This window comes from Macadamia integrifolia, unplaced genomic scaffold (assembly GCF_013358625.1).
Source record: "Macadamia integrifolia cultivar HAES 741 unplaced genomic scaffold, SCU_Mint_v3 scaffold2722, whole genome shotgun sequence".
NCBI classification, from domain to species: domain Eukaryota; kingdom Viridiplantae; phylum Streptophyta; class Magnoliopsida; order Proteales; family Proteaceae; genus Macadamia; species Macadamia integrifolia.
In genome coordinates, this window is record NW_024868912.1 from 9,024 (window position 1) to 22,270 (window position 13,247).

Genomic DNA, 13,247 nt, shown 5'->3' on the forward strand with positions numbered 1-13,247 from the left:
TGCTCACCAAGAGGTCTCAAGTTCGAATCTCATGGTAGTTTTTTTTAGAGAATTTTGTTGAAGATTTCCTGCTTTTCACTCACTTAAAGCACTAAGGGCATGGAGGGGATTTCCACATCAAATTAGAAGCAAGCAAAATCGTGGAAGCAAGAAGAGAAGAAAAGGAAAAAAAAAAGGAAAGCAAAATCGTGGAAGCAAGAAGAGAAGAAAAAAAAAGGAAAGAAAAAAAAGGGAGAACCAAAGATTGTCCAAATCTTCTCTCTCCTCCACATCATCATCCACCAAAAGATTGTCCAAATCACATAAAGCAAGAAGGAAGAAAATCGTCCCTAGGAGAGAGAAAAAGAAGAAAAATAAATTAGAAAAAAAAAAGGAAAGAAAATAAGAAAAAAATTATAGGAAATTTATTTCTCTCTTCTCTCTCCTCCACCTTAGCACTTCTGGTCTCAAAAGATCTCACAATCAATTGTGGGTTTCTCTCTTTTAGGAAAGAGAAATTTGTTACCCTACCTCCTCATTCCCTATAAATACAACTCATGTAAGAGGAGGAGAGACAATTCATTCTTCTTCTAGTTTTCTTTAGTTGCTCTCTCTCTTCCTCTTTCTCTCTTTGGTTTTAGTTCTTCTCTATTTTTGCTTTAATCACTTTTGTAATAGTTTTTTTTTTATGTCAATTAATGCAAGCACTCTTTTATTTTTATTCAGCCTTTTTATGTTTATGATTTATGCAATTGGGTTGTCATTTTTTAAGTTATAGTTCTAGGCTTAGATCTAGGTGACAAGATCACGAGCCGTGGAGCAATTTTTTTTCAAGTTCAAGCATTGATTCAAGTAAGTAGGCTCTTTCAGTAGTCTTCTCTCCCCCCTCTTATTCCCTCTTCTGACTACCTTTTCTTTCTTAATTTAGGATTTTTATTTTCAGTCGTTACATTATTGCTATCCCTTTCCCCCAAGGTTCATGGCTAGTGTATGTGTTGGCTTTGCCCCTCCTAGTCATAGAACCATCAATTTATTGTTTTTATTTTAATTGTCTCCCTTTCCCTAAAGCCAAGTAGAGAAACCCTTGTAAGAGTGACTCTCTAGTCAAGTAGGGAAGCTCATATTATGATGCATCCCTCGGGCTAAGTAGAGAAACCTACTTGTGAGTCTCTCTCTAGCTTTATCCCCTTTCTTTTACTTTATTTTTATTTTAACTTTTATTTTTTCATTTATTATTATTTTTTTAATTGCGTGGGTTGTTTATTTTCAGTTATTTATTTATTTAATTTTAATTGTGTGGCTTGCGTCTTTAAATTCTTAGATGACGAATGGTTAGGACGTTATTTTAGATACATATGTTTAGGACGGTAATTAGAATTAGATCACAATCATTAATCGGTTCACTTTCGCATTATTAAAAGAAATAAAAAAAATAAAGTGGCTGCTCTCCCTGTGTTCGACCCGTAGCTACACTGATCTGTACGCTTGCGGTTACATTTTAAATCTCAAACAAGTTTTTGGCGCCGTTGCCGGAGAGACAGTTCCATGTTATTTTTCACTTTCTTTTGGTAAATCGGAGTGCTTTTTTTGCTTTGTTTTATATTTTTCCTTTTCTTTTATTGAATTCCTGAGAAGAACAACTTGCAATAATAGTTGTATCAGTGGAGGTCGCCATGCCTCACAGTATGATAAAGACAGGTTTCGCCCTGTAGCAGTACCTCAGGAATTGACCTGAGCAACCCCAGATCCCTGCCGGTAAGCTCCCAAAAAACCAAAAAAATTCAAAAAAATCAAAAAAAATCAAAAAAATCAATCAAAAAAATAAAAAAAAAGAGTTTTGCTATCCATTCTTTTGTGCTTGTCTTACTTTAGTTGCGGGTAGTTTTCTGTTGCATGAGTGTTAGGTGGGTACGTAATACTAAGAATCGGTTAGAAAGAAGAGATCCAACAAGTAGTGACCCTATACGTTTGCTCTCTTTAAAACCCTTCAATATGGGAGACCAACAGCAAAACCCTTCACCTAAATCTCTGAAAGATAGGTTCTACCCTGCTAGAACAGCCCAACCTTCCTGCATAGTTCTACCACAAGCCCAGGGCAATAATTTTGAACTCAAATCTCAATACATCACTATGTTGCCCCACTTCCATGGGTTGACCTCTGAGGATGCATACCTATTTCTAAGGGAATTTGAAGAGGTATGTGTTCTAATTAAGATCCAACAGCTTTCTGATGATGCTGTTAAGCTTAGGTTTATCACTTTTGCATTGAAAGACCAAGCTAAGAAGTGGTTGTATGGGTTACCCATAAATTCCATAACCTCATGGGAACAGTTCACAGTTGTCTTCCTTAAGAAGTTTTTCCCAACTCACAAGACCAATAAGCTTAGAAGTGATATCCTTTAGTTTAGGCAAAAGCCTAGTGAGTCATTCTCCAAACTTATGGAGAGATTCAAGGATCTACTCCAAGAATGCCCTCACCATGGCCTAGACCTATGGCATTTATGTCAAATAATTTATGAGGGTATTGATTACCCAACTAAACAAATGATAGAGTTTATGTACCCTGAGGGATTCACATCCTTTACAGATGAAGGAAAGACATGGGAATTCTTACTTGACTTAGCTGACAAAACCCGTGAGTGGGAATTAACCCAAGAGAGTGAAAGAACCATAGGAGGAAAAGGATATTTTGTGGATGGGATAGTATCCAAGGAAGCCCATTTGGATAGCCTAATCAAGAGAATTGAGGCTATTGTTCCTAGAGAGCCATAATCAGTCAATTTGATTAAGATTTGTGCTTGGTGCCAGTCTCCTGGACATCTCATAGAAGAATGCCCCAACACCTCTGGGGGAACTTCTAATGATAGTGTTAATGCCTTATACCAAAATAATCCATATAGTAATACCTACAATCCAGGATGGAGAAATCACCTAAATTTCTCTTGGAATTAGGGCAACCAAGCAGGGCCTTCCAATTTCTATAATCAAGGTCAACCTAGACTCCAAAGGCCTCCTTTTTCACAACAATATTTTTTCCAAAATACTTTTCCTAGGTCAAATATAGGACCTCAGGCTAGTTTTTCTAGGGCCCCTCTCCTATCATCTTATCAGCAACCCCCTGGGTTTACCAACACTGGAAAGGTAAGTAGAATAAGTGACTTGAAAAAAAATATGGCCCTCCTCATGACAAGCCATAAAAATCTTACGAGAGAACTCACTCAAGTTGTCTCAATTATGCATGAGAGGGAGAAAGGAACTTTACCCAGTCAACCAGAGCCTAACCCTAGGCATCATTAGCCTGTTATTTCACAAACATCAACTAATGCCTCACTGAATATAGTACAAGGTCAGACCCAACAAGGGCCCTCTAACCAATGTAATGTTGTTTATGTCCTTACGAGTGGTAGAGAGTACCAACAGAGCATTCCTAAATCTTTCTCATCTATTACTCATGTTAACGCTCTTTCAGTTGAGGACACAAGTGTGCCTCTTGTTTCAGGTTCGTCTGATGAACCTAAAGATTTTTTTAAAAATAAAGATGATTTGGTTGAGAAAACCAAAAATGATTCTTCTGAACAGGGGCAAATCCTTAACAGTCCTTATGTTCATCCTGTCCCATTTCCTAATCGCTTGGTAAACAAAAGGAAGACTGCTTCCATGGATAAAATTTTAGAAGTCTTCAAAAAGGTAGAAGTGAACATCCCCCTTTTGGATGCCATATCTTAGATCCCCGCCTATGCAAAGGTACTGAAAGATTTGTGTACTCACAAACGTATCACTAGTGTGCCCAAAAAGACATTCTTGGCAGGTAACATTAGTTCCATAATTACTCAGCCTATAGTAGCCAAGTATAAGGATCCAGGGAGCTCTACCATATCTTGTGTCATAGGCAACACCTACATTAAGCATGCCTTACTTGACCTTGGCGCAAATGTGAATCTTTTACCTTACCATGTGTACAAGCAACTTGGATTAGGAGAATTGAAAGCCACTGGAACTACTCTTCAGTTGGCAGATAGGTCTGTTAAAATTCCTAAAGGGATGTTGAGGATGTCTTACTAAAGGTGGGGGAATTTATTTTCCCTGTTGATTTCATTGTGTTAGATACCAAGCCCTTCTCAACCGAGGATGAGATCTCAATAATTCTAGGAAGACCATTCTTGGCTACCGGTAATGCATTAATCAACTGTTGGAATGGTTTCCTAAGATTTGTTTTTTGTAACCAAACTATTGAGTTTAACATGTTTAGGATAGGCAAGCAACCACATATGGAAGAAGAGATTAATATGATTGAGGATTTTCTGGATTTTTCTGATGATTTAATTACCAACTTTTATATTAATTTTGATTCCAAATTCCAAGAGTGTATGGATGAGTTGGATGATGATAGTGAAAATTTCTTTTCTAAAATCTTGAGTCTTCACACACCTGTGGAGCCCTTAGGACCCATTTCCAATTCCATTCCCAAACCTTCCATAGTTGAGCCCCCTAAGCTAGATCTTAAGGAGTTGCCATCTAATTTGAGGTATGCTTTCTTAGGGCCTGACCAGACTCTTCCTGTAATAATTTCTTCAAATTTGACTTCTAGCCAGGAAGAGGAGTTACTTAAAGTATTAAAAGATAATAAGAAAGCCCTAGGTTGGACCATGGCTGATATCAAGGGTATAAGCCCTTCTATTGTGCAACATCATATACATCTTATGGATGATTCCAAATCATCCATGGAACCCCAAAGAAGAGCTAATCCAGTGATGATGGAAGCTATTAAGAAAGAGATCCTAAAGTATTTGGATCATGGAATAATTTATCTTATTTCTGACAGCCAATGGGTAAGCGTTCACGTAGTGCCTAAGAAGTCTGGTGTGACTGTAGTTCCCAATGCCAATAATGAACTAATTCCAACCTGCTTCCAATCTAGGTGGAGAGTGTGCATAGACTATAGGAAACTTAATGTGGCAACCTGGAAGGACCACTTCTCCTTACCATTCATTGACCAAATGTTAGAGAGGTTAGCTAGACATAAATACTATTATTTTCTTGATGGATATTCCGGCTATAACAAGATCCCAATTGCTTTAGAGGACCAACATAAGACCACTTTTACATGCCCATATGGAACATTTGCTTACAGGCGTATACCCTTGGGGCTTTGCAATGCCCCTGCTATGTTCCAACGATGCATGATGAGCATATTTTCTGACATGGTCAAAAAATTCTTAGAAGTATTTATGGATGACTTTTCAATTCAGGGGAATTCCTATTCTGAATGTCTTCATCATCTTTCTCTAATTTTGAAAAAGTGCATATCTAAGAATTTGATTTTGAATTGGGAGAAATGCTATTTCATGGTTAAATCTGGTATTGTTTTAGGTCATGTAATATCCGAGGAGGGAATTAAGGTAAATAGAGCCAAAGTGGATTTAATTGATAATTTACCACCTCCTCAATCCATTAAGGACGTCCGATCTTTTCTAGGGCATGCGGGCTTCTACAGAAGGTTTATTAAGAATTTTAGTCAGTTAGCCTGACCTCTCACTTCATTACTTGCCAAAGATCAAACTTTTGAGTTTTCTAAACAGTGCCTAGAATCGTTCAAACAACTTAAGAAGGAGTTGACCAATGCACCCATTGTTCAACCACCTGTTTGGACTGAACCTTATGAACTGATGTGTGATGCTTCGGATTTTGCCATAGGAGTAGTTTTGGGTCAAAAGATTAATAAGTTGTCCACTGTCATTTATTATGCTAGTAGGACATTAAATGATGCACAACTCAATTATACAACCACTGAAAAAGAATTTTTGGTGGTTGTGTTTGCATTAGAAAAGTTTTGGCCTTACTTAGTTGGTTCACATGTGGTAGTGTGTACTGATCATTCTGCTCTCAGATACCTTAGTTCAGAAGAAGGATGCCAAAACCCATCTCATTAGGTGGGTTTTACTTTTGCAAGAGTTTGATTTAGAAATTAGGGATAAAAAAGGAATTGCAAACCTAGTTACAGACCATTTATCTCGGCTTCCCAATTCCTTGACTATCGATTCTCCAGTCAACAAGAACTTTCCAGATGAACAGTTATTTACAGTGTCGAATGATCCATGGTTTGCTGACATTGTCAACTTCTTAGTTTCAAGTGTGACTCTGGATCACTGGTCCACCTAAGATAAGTATAGGTTTCATTCCCAAGTTAAGCACTTTTTCTGGGATGATCCTTATTTGTTTAAGATATGTCCAGATTAAATTATCCAATGATGTGTTTCTGATCATGAGCAACATTCTATTCTCTCTTTTTGTCATGATCATGCATGTGGTGGGCACTTTGGATCTAAGAAGACCACCGCAAAGGTGCTCTAATGTAGATTCTATTGGCCCACTCTTTTTAGAGATGCTTTTGATTTTTGCAAGGCTTGTCCCGCCTGCCAGTCTTTTGGCCATATCAATAAGAGGAGGAACATGATGCCTCTCAATCCTATTTTGGTAGTTGAGATCTTTGATGTATGGGGCATCGATTTTATGGGACCATTTCCTAATTCCTTTAGGAATTTGTACATACTATTGGCCGTTGATTATGTTTCTAAATGGATAGAAGCCATACATTGTAAAACTAATGACTACAAAGTAGTGGTCCAGTTTAAAAGAGAATATTTTTTCTCGCTTTGGTGCACCACGTGCAATAATTAGTGATAGGGGTACTCATTTTTGTAATCGACCTTTTAAGACCCTAATGAAAAAGTATAGGATCACCCTTAAGTTTTCTACCCCTTATCACCTCAAACTAGTGGCCAAGTGGAGGTGTCTAATAGGCAGATCAAATAAATTTTGGAGAAAACTGTTAATCCCAACTGTAAGGATTGGTCCCTTAGGCTTATTGATGCTTTGTGGACCCATCGGACTGCATTCAAGATTGATCTTTGTCAGTCTCCCTACCGTTTGGTGTATGGGAAAGCTTATCACTTACCAGTTGAGTTGGAGCATAAGGCCTTTTGGGCCATCAAGAAGCTTAACTTTGATTTTTCTGATGCGGGAATTCATCATAAGATCCAACTATCTAAGTTTGAGGAACTTAGGAATGAAGCCTATGAAAGTTCTAGGATTTACAAGGAAAATACCAAAGCTTTCTATGATAAACACATTTTGCGTAAATCTTTTACAATTGGTGATAAGGTCTTATTGTACAACTCTCGATTGCATCTTTTTTCTGGTAAGCTTAGATCCCGATGGGATCGCCTATTTGTTGTTCACAATGTATATCCCCATGGGGCTGTGGAGATTTTGAATCCAGGAATAGGGGTAATTTCGAAGGTTAATGGTCAGCGTTTGAAACCATTCCTCGAGTTTCCTAATACTAGTAGTGAAGAGGTCATGGATCTCTACGAACCTCTTTACACTGATGATTAACTTTTAATCAGGTATGACCCCCTTGCATTGTCTTCGTTTTTAATTCTTTCCATGCATTGAGGACATTGCATAACTTAAGTGTGGGGGAGGGAAACCAGTTTCTACTTTTTCCACTTTGTTTTATTTTTTTTTTTTTTTTTTGAGCTTGCAAAAGGATGAAGTCCTACTTTGGCTTTTGGCTAATGATCATACCATTCGGTTGCTTGATGTATGAAAATAAAAGTTTTGACTAAGGTACCCATTTTAAACATATAAAAACCCTATTGAAAAGAAAGAAACAAGCCTGTGTCTTGAGATGAGACTTTCTTTTGAAAAATAAATGACCCCTGTTTTATGGTGTTGGACCATATGTAAGTCTGTAGGTTCCTTGTACTTTTGATTTGGAGTTGAGACCTTCTTTTTAATTTGACATGGGTTGACAAATGCATAATTTTAAATGAAATGTGAAATGTGGTGTAAAGAAGAATAAGAGCTGATTCCCTTAGAACTAGACAGGGCATTGCGCCTCAGGAAGCGTGGTGTCTTGATCGAAATTCCTTAGGAGGAAACTTCTGAAGGAACTCTAGCATCATTGTCTTTGTGGGCATATGCAAAAAGTGAAGCTACATAGTAACTTGAGTGTCTGGTGTTTGCTCCACCATTTCATTCAGGCCAAAAGTAGTGGAGTAGAATAGAATTGAAAAAAAAAAAAAAAAAGGAGAAAAAATGTGCAAATGTCATTAATGCTTAGTAATATGTTTTGGTCAAAAACACTCCAACGCCTTAGTCATTGGTTCCCTATTTCTTCACAAGTGGTTTTGCCTTAAGATAAGGATGTTTTGGAAGAGACGAGGTGAGTTCCAAATTAAGAAATATGCTAGTGCCTGGAATTGATCAAGGGTAATAAAAGTTCAAGTGTGGGGGTCCCTTGTAAGAAAAATTATCTTTGCTCTGGATCGGTATGAGCCTTACCTTTAGCCAAGGTTGGGATTTATTTATTTTGAATTTTGGATGTATATTCACTACAAACACCCACGAGACACAACTCGTCCACTAAAGTAACTTAGGGGTTTAAAGGCTTGTTGCATGTGCTAAATGCAACCGTGATTCCTACGAAAGTGAGTTAAGCTTTTTCTTTCATTTCTTTATTTATTTATCTTGCTCGAGGACGAGCAAAAGTCAAGTATGGGGGAATTTGATGAGCACAATAATGTGTGAAATCTTAAGGATATAAGTGTACATTTTGCCCCACTTTGGATAGTACTACTTTTATTTTTCTTTTTTTTTTTAGTTTCCAAGTCTACAAGTGAAAGTGCTTAAAGTGAATCAAGAACCAATCCAAAGGTGGACCCACTCATTGGTACCACATCTTCTCTCCTACAAAATCCTGAAAATTATTTTCTCTCCTTGCCACCTCACAAGATCTTGAAGATGTTATGCAGAGATTCTTTTCTGATTTAATCAAGATTGCAAGATATTGGTGAATATTGTAAGGAAGGAATAGAATTTGTTAATTTTGGAAACAGATTCTCTCTTTCCTCACACAATATCTCAGAGAATGAGGATTTTTACCAAGATTTAATTTAATTTAATTTTCTTTCTTTTCTTAAAGAAGACTTGTAGAAGGAAGGAGGCAAGAAAAAAACCCTATAAAAGCCCCTTCCTCCCCCCTCCTATTTTATTATTCCCCTTAGTTTATTTTCTAGTTTATGCTTAGTTTTCTTCTCTCTCTCCCTCTCTCACTCTTTAGTTTTAGTTCTTCCCTATTTTTGCTTTAATTACTTTTGTAATAGTTTTTTATGTCAATTAATGCAAGCACTCTTTTATTCTTATTCAGCCTTTTATGTTTATGATTTATGCAATTGAGTGGTAATTTTTAAAGTTATAGTTCTATGCCTAGATCTAGGTGACAAGATCACGAGCCGTGGAGCATCTTTTTTTTTAAGTTCAATTTTTTTTTTTCAAGATTTGTTTTCTCTAGTACTAGAAATTTCAAATTTGGTTTATTCCAGATCTGGTTTTAGTACTGGTAGTATCTCAAATCACCCAAGCTTTCAAGTTTAAGCATTGATTCAAGTAAGTAGGCTCCTTCAGTAGTCTTCTCTCCCCCCTCTCATTCACTTTTCTGACTACCCTTTCTTTCTTAATTTAGGATTTTAATTTCAGTCGTTACATTATTGCTATCCCTTTCCCCCAAGGTTCATGGCTAGTGTATGTGTTGGCTTTGCCCCTCCTAGCCATAGAACCATCATTTTATTGCTTTTATTTTAATTGTCTCCCTTTTCCTAAAGCCAAGTAGAGTAACCCTTATAAAAGTGACTCTCTGGTCAAGTAGGGAAGCTCATATTATGATGCATCCCTCGGGCTAAGTAGAAAAACCTACTTGTGAGTCTCTCTCTAGCTTTCTCCCCTTTCTTTTACTTTATTTTTATTTCAGCATTTTTTTTCCTTTATTGTTTTTTTTAAATTACATGGGTTGTTTATTTTCAGTTATTTATTTATTTAATTTTAATTGCGTGGCTTGCGTCTTTAAATTCTTAGATGACGAATGGTTAGGACATTATTTTAGATACATATGTTTAGGACGGTAATTAGAATTAGATCACAACCATTAATCAATTCACTTTCGCATTATTAAAAGAAATAAAAAATAAAAGTGGCTGCTCTCCCTGTGTTCGACCCATAGTTACACTGATCCGTACGCTTATGGTTACATTTAAAATCTCAAACAGTCTCGTTGAACACCAAAGAAGATGAAAACGAGCTTCAGCCCTTAGAACCTATTTCAATAGCTCTTAATCTCCAGATCTGGGGTCGCTGAGGCTACTGAATCGACCCAGAACATTGCAGTTCAAGAGATCAGACAGATCTAAGGTGCAGATTTCTGAAACAAGGAATCAGCGACAATAACAGGTTCCGCCATATATGGCAGGTTGGTATCCTCACTGAGAAGGATTTCAGCCACCAAAACCACAGGGCTTCTAATTGCCCAGGTTAGTACATGCTTTCTCCAAAGTTTCAGAGTTAACAGATTGATTTCAAGAGGGTTTTGATCCAACTGAGAGTCGTTGGGCTAGTTTAGAATAGAGTATTCCAGAAGGGGAAAAGTACAGTATAAAAAGATAAGGAAGAAAAGAAAAGAATAACAAAGAAGGAAAAGAGAAAACCAGAAGAGAAAGATAAGGAAGATTATCAGAGAAGAAAAGGGAATATTAGAGAAGGGGAAGAAGGAAACCACCCATGGCAGCCAACGATCCCAACCAAAACATACTTCTTCAAATTCATTCAATTCTGTCCTCTGTTGGGTACAATAACATTATTTAAAGACTGAAAACAAACCTACTTTCCTATTTGAAACAAATATTGCATCTAATTAAAATAGAAATAAAAATCTCACTCCATTAAAAAATCTACCATACTAATTCTAACTCTATAAAAAAGGAAGGTAAATAAAAGATATTCATAAATCCATCGCCCAAGTGCATCAGATATTCAGAGTTCGGCTGCATGAAAAGCTCAATACCTTACAATAGGGTTATCTTTCTGTTGCAGATTACATGGAGCAGTTCAATGCATTGATGTCAAGCACCAGAATCAATGAGGATAACATCCCACTGGTTTTGCGGATCAAGTAGAGGCTGAATCCCGAGATTAGAAAGGAGATCAATGTCCAAACCTTGTATGACTTGCAGGATTGTTTACAGAAGGCTTTATGGACAATGCAAAACTTAAAGCTCCCCTCCAGGAGGTTTGGTTCTCAAGCCAGGGAGTATCAAAGAGCCCCCTAACTACCAAGCCACTAGGTCTACCCTCTAGTATCCCTCATATAAGGACAAGGCACCCAATAACTAGCGGCAGCGATACAGAATGCTACAACTGCCACAAGTTTGGGCACATTACCAAATTCTTCCCTATGTGGATGAAGACCAATGTTGTTGCTACTACTGTTGAGGAGGATGATTTGGCAGAGGAGTATTATGCTGTCCGCCTGATGATGAATGAGAATTTGGTGATGATGAGGGCAACCTATCGGGTCCACGTAAGGAGACATAGCACCTACACTCACATGTCTAGTGGCCCTAAAATTGCTGAGATTATTGTTGATGGTAGGAGCTGCATTAATGCGGTATCTCACTCATGCCTTTGTCGATTGGGCGAAGCTACCTATAGAGAAGCACCCCCAACCTAACAAGGTTTCTCTCCTAAATAGCAGTACTTTTGAGGTTAACAGGCACTGCACTGCTCTATTCAACTAAAGCTCCAAGGATATGAGGAAGTGTGGTGTTATGTGATTCAGATGAAGTTCTTGATGTTCTTCTAGGCCAACTGTGGATCTGGTATACCACAATGATGAGCTGGTTGGCGGCATCAAGAAACAATGCATATTCAGGTTCAAGAGAAAAACATCATTTTCAAACCTATTGATATCCCAACTGAGAGAGCTAGGAACAAAGCTTTAGAAGAAAACCAGAAGCAGGTCGACAAGAAGGTACTGGCATTACCGAAGAAGCAGTTCATCGAATCCAGCATGGATTCGGGACTCATATTGGCTTCTGAAATAGCTGGGGAGTTGATTCAATTTTGAAATTGAAATTGATTTCACTGTTAATCTTTAATGAGCACATGGTTAATTTGATGGGCAAAGCAGTAATTTCTTGTTAAAAATAAAACACCACCCTTCTTATTCTCTTGATGGTCTTACCACCACCACCACCACAGCTGCCACTACAACCTCACCGCTACCACCCCCACCCCCACCCCCACCCCCGCCACCACCACCCCTGTTGCAGAGGAAGAATTTCAACCCTTCATTAACGTTTGCAGTCAGGTCTCAAAACACAAGCTTGCAGCTCAATTTCCATAAAAGCAAGGGTGAGGGAGATGAGTAGTGAGGAATTTATAGAGAAAAAATGAAAAGTTGTAGGCGATAAAGGTGTGAGTTGGAATTTAGGAGGAGGTGGAGCAGTTGGGTCATGAATTTGGAGAGGATGGACTGAAACCTGTCATAGATGGAATGTAGCTGGAAGTTGCAGAAATTTTGTAAAAAGCTCGCAGGAATTATTCATCCGCTAACCGTAGCACCGTCGTGACCCTTTTTTTTTTTTTTTTTTTTGGATAATTAAATAAATTAATAACCAAAGGAGAGAAAGAATATACAAGGGGGGAAGAGAGGGGGGGGAGAGACTTCAACTAAAAGGAGAAGCCAGCCACAGGGGCAAAGAACAACAACAAAGAGCGAGGCAAAAGCCAACACTCAAGCTAAAAGGACCAAGGGATACAACAAAAAGGGGGGAGGGGGGGAATCAAGAAGTGGAGGTGGTGCCGGTAGGGAGGTTCCAGGAGGCAATAATGCGTCTATTCCTAAGGGAATTGGAGACAGGCCTAAGATGAAAGGAGCGGATTTGGAGGAAACATCAAAGGAGATGGCAGTCCAAATCTTCTCCAGGGAGCGGGATTGGGATGACCATCTTTGAATGTTTTGTCGTGAACATTGATTGCTTAAAATGAGGTCACATTAGATCGGTTGTGACGAAAAAAGTCTGAAAACCGTTTATTGAAGGCACCAGAAATATGAGGTGGTTTCCACTCATTTGCTCATCACCACTTTCTTCTAGCATCCAAATGGCATAAACCAATAAGGTTCCAATTTATACAATCAAGGATCAGCAAATTTCTGGCGGTTTGAATTTAAAAAATCTCTGACTAAGTCCTTTCCCCGAGGAACAAGAGGTAGCCATGGGGTGGGGGACAAGGGAGGGATGTGAGGTCAGGGGAACAGTTGCAGAAACAACAGTGGCAATTGGAAAGGAGTTGTGAAGATGTGGCCGTGAGGGTGCAAGGGCAACATAAAACAAACTCGTGAAAAGGTTGAAGGATCATGATTCAGGGCAAGA

The 13,247-nt window shown here is 38.2% G+C and overlaps 1 non-coding gene across 1 annotated transcript; it reads right to left on the reverse strand.

Annotated features, from left to right (window-relative positions):
- Positions 1-2,358: 2,358 nt before the first annotated feature.
- Positions 2,359-2,465, reverse strand: LOC122067118. The gene has a single exon (XR_006136593.1). It is a non-coding gene; the product is annotated as a small nucleolar RNA R71 (small nucleolar RNA).
- Positions 2,466-13,247: the final 10,782 nt, after the last annotated feature.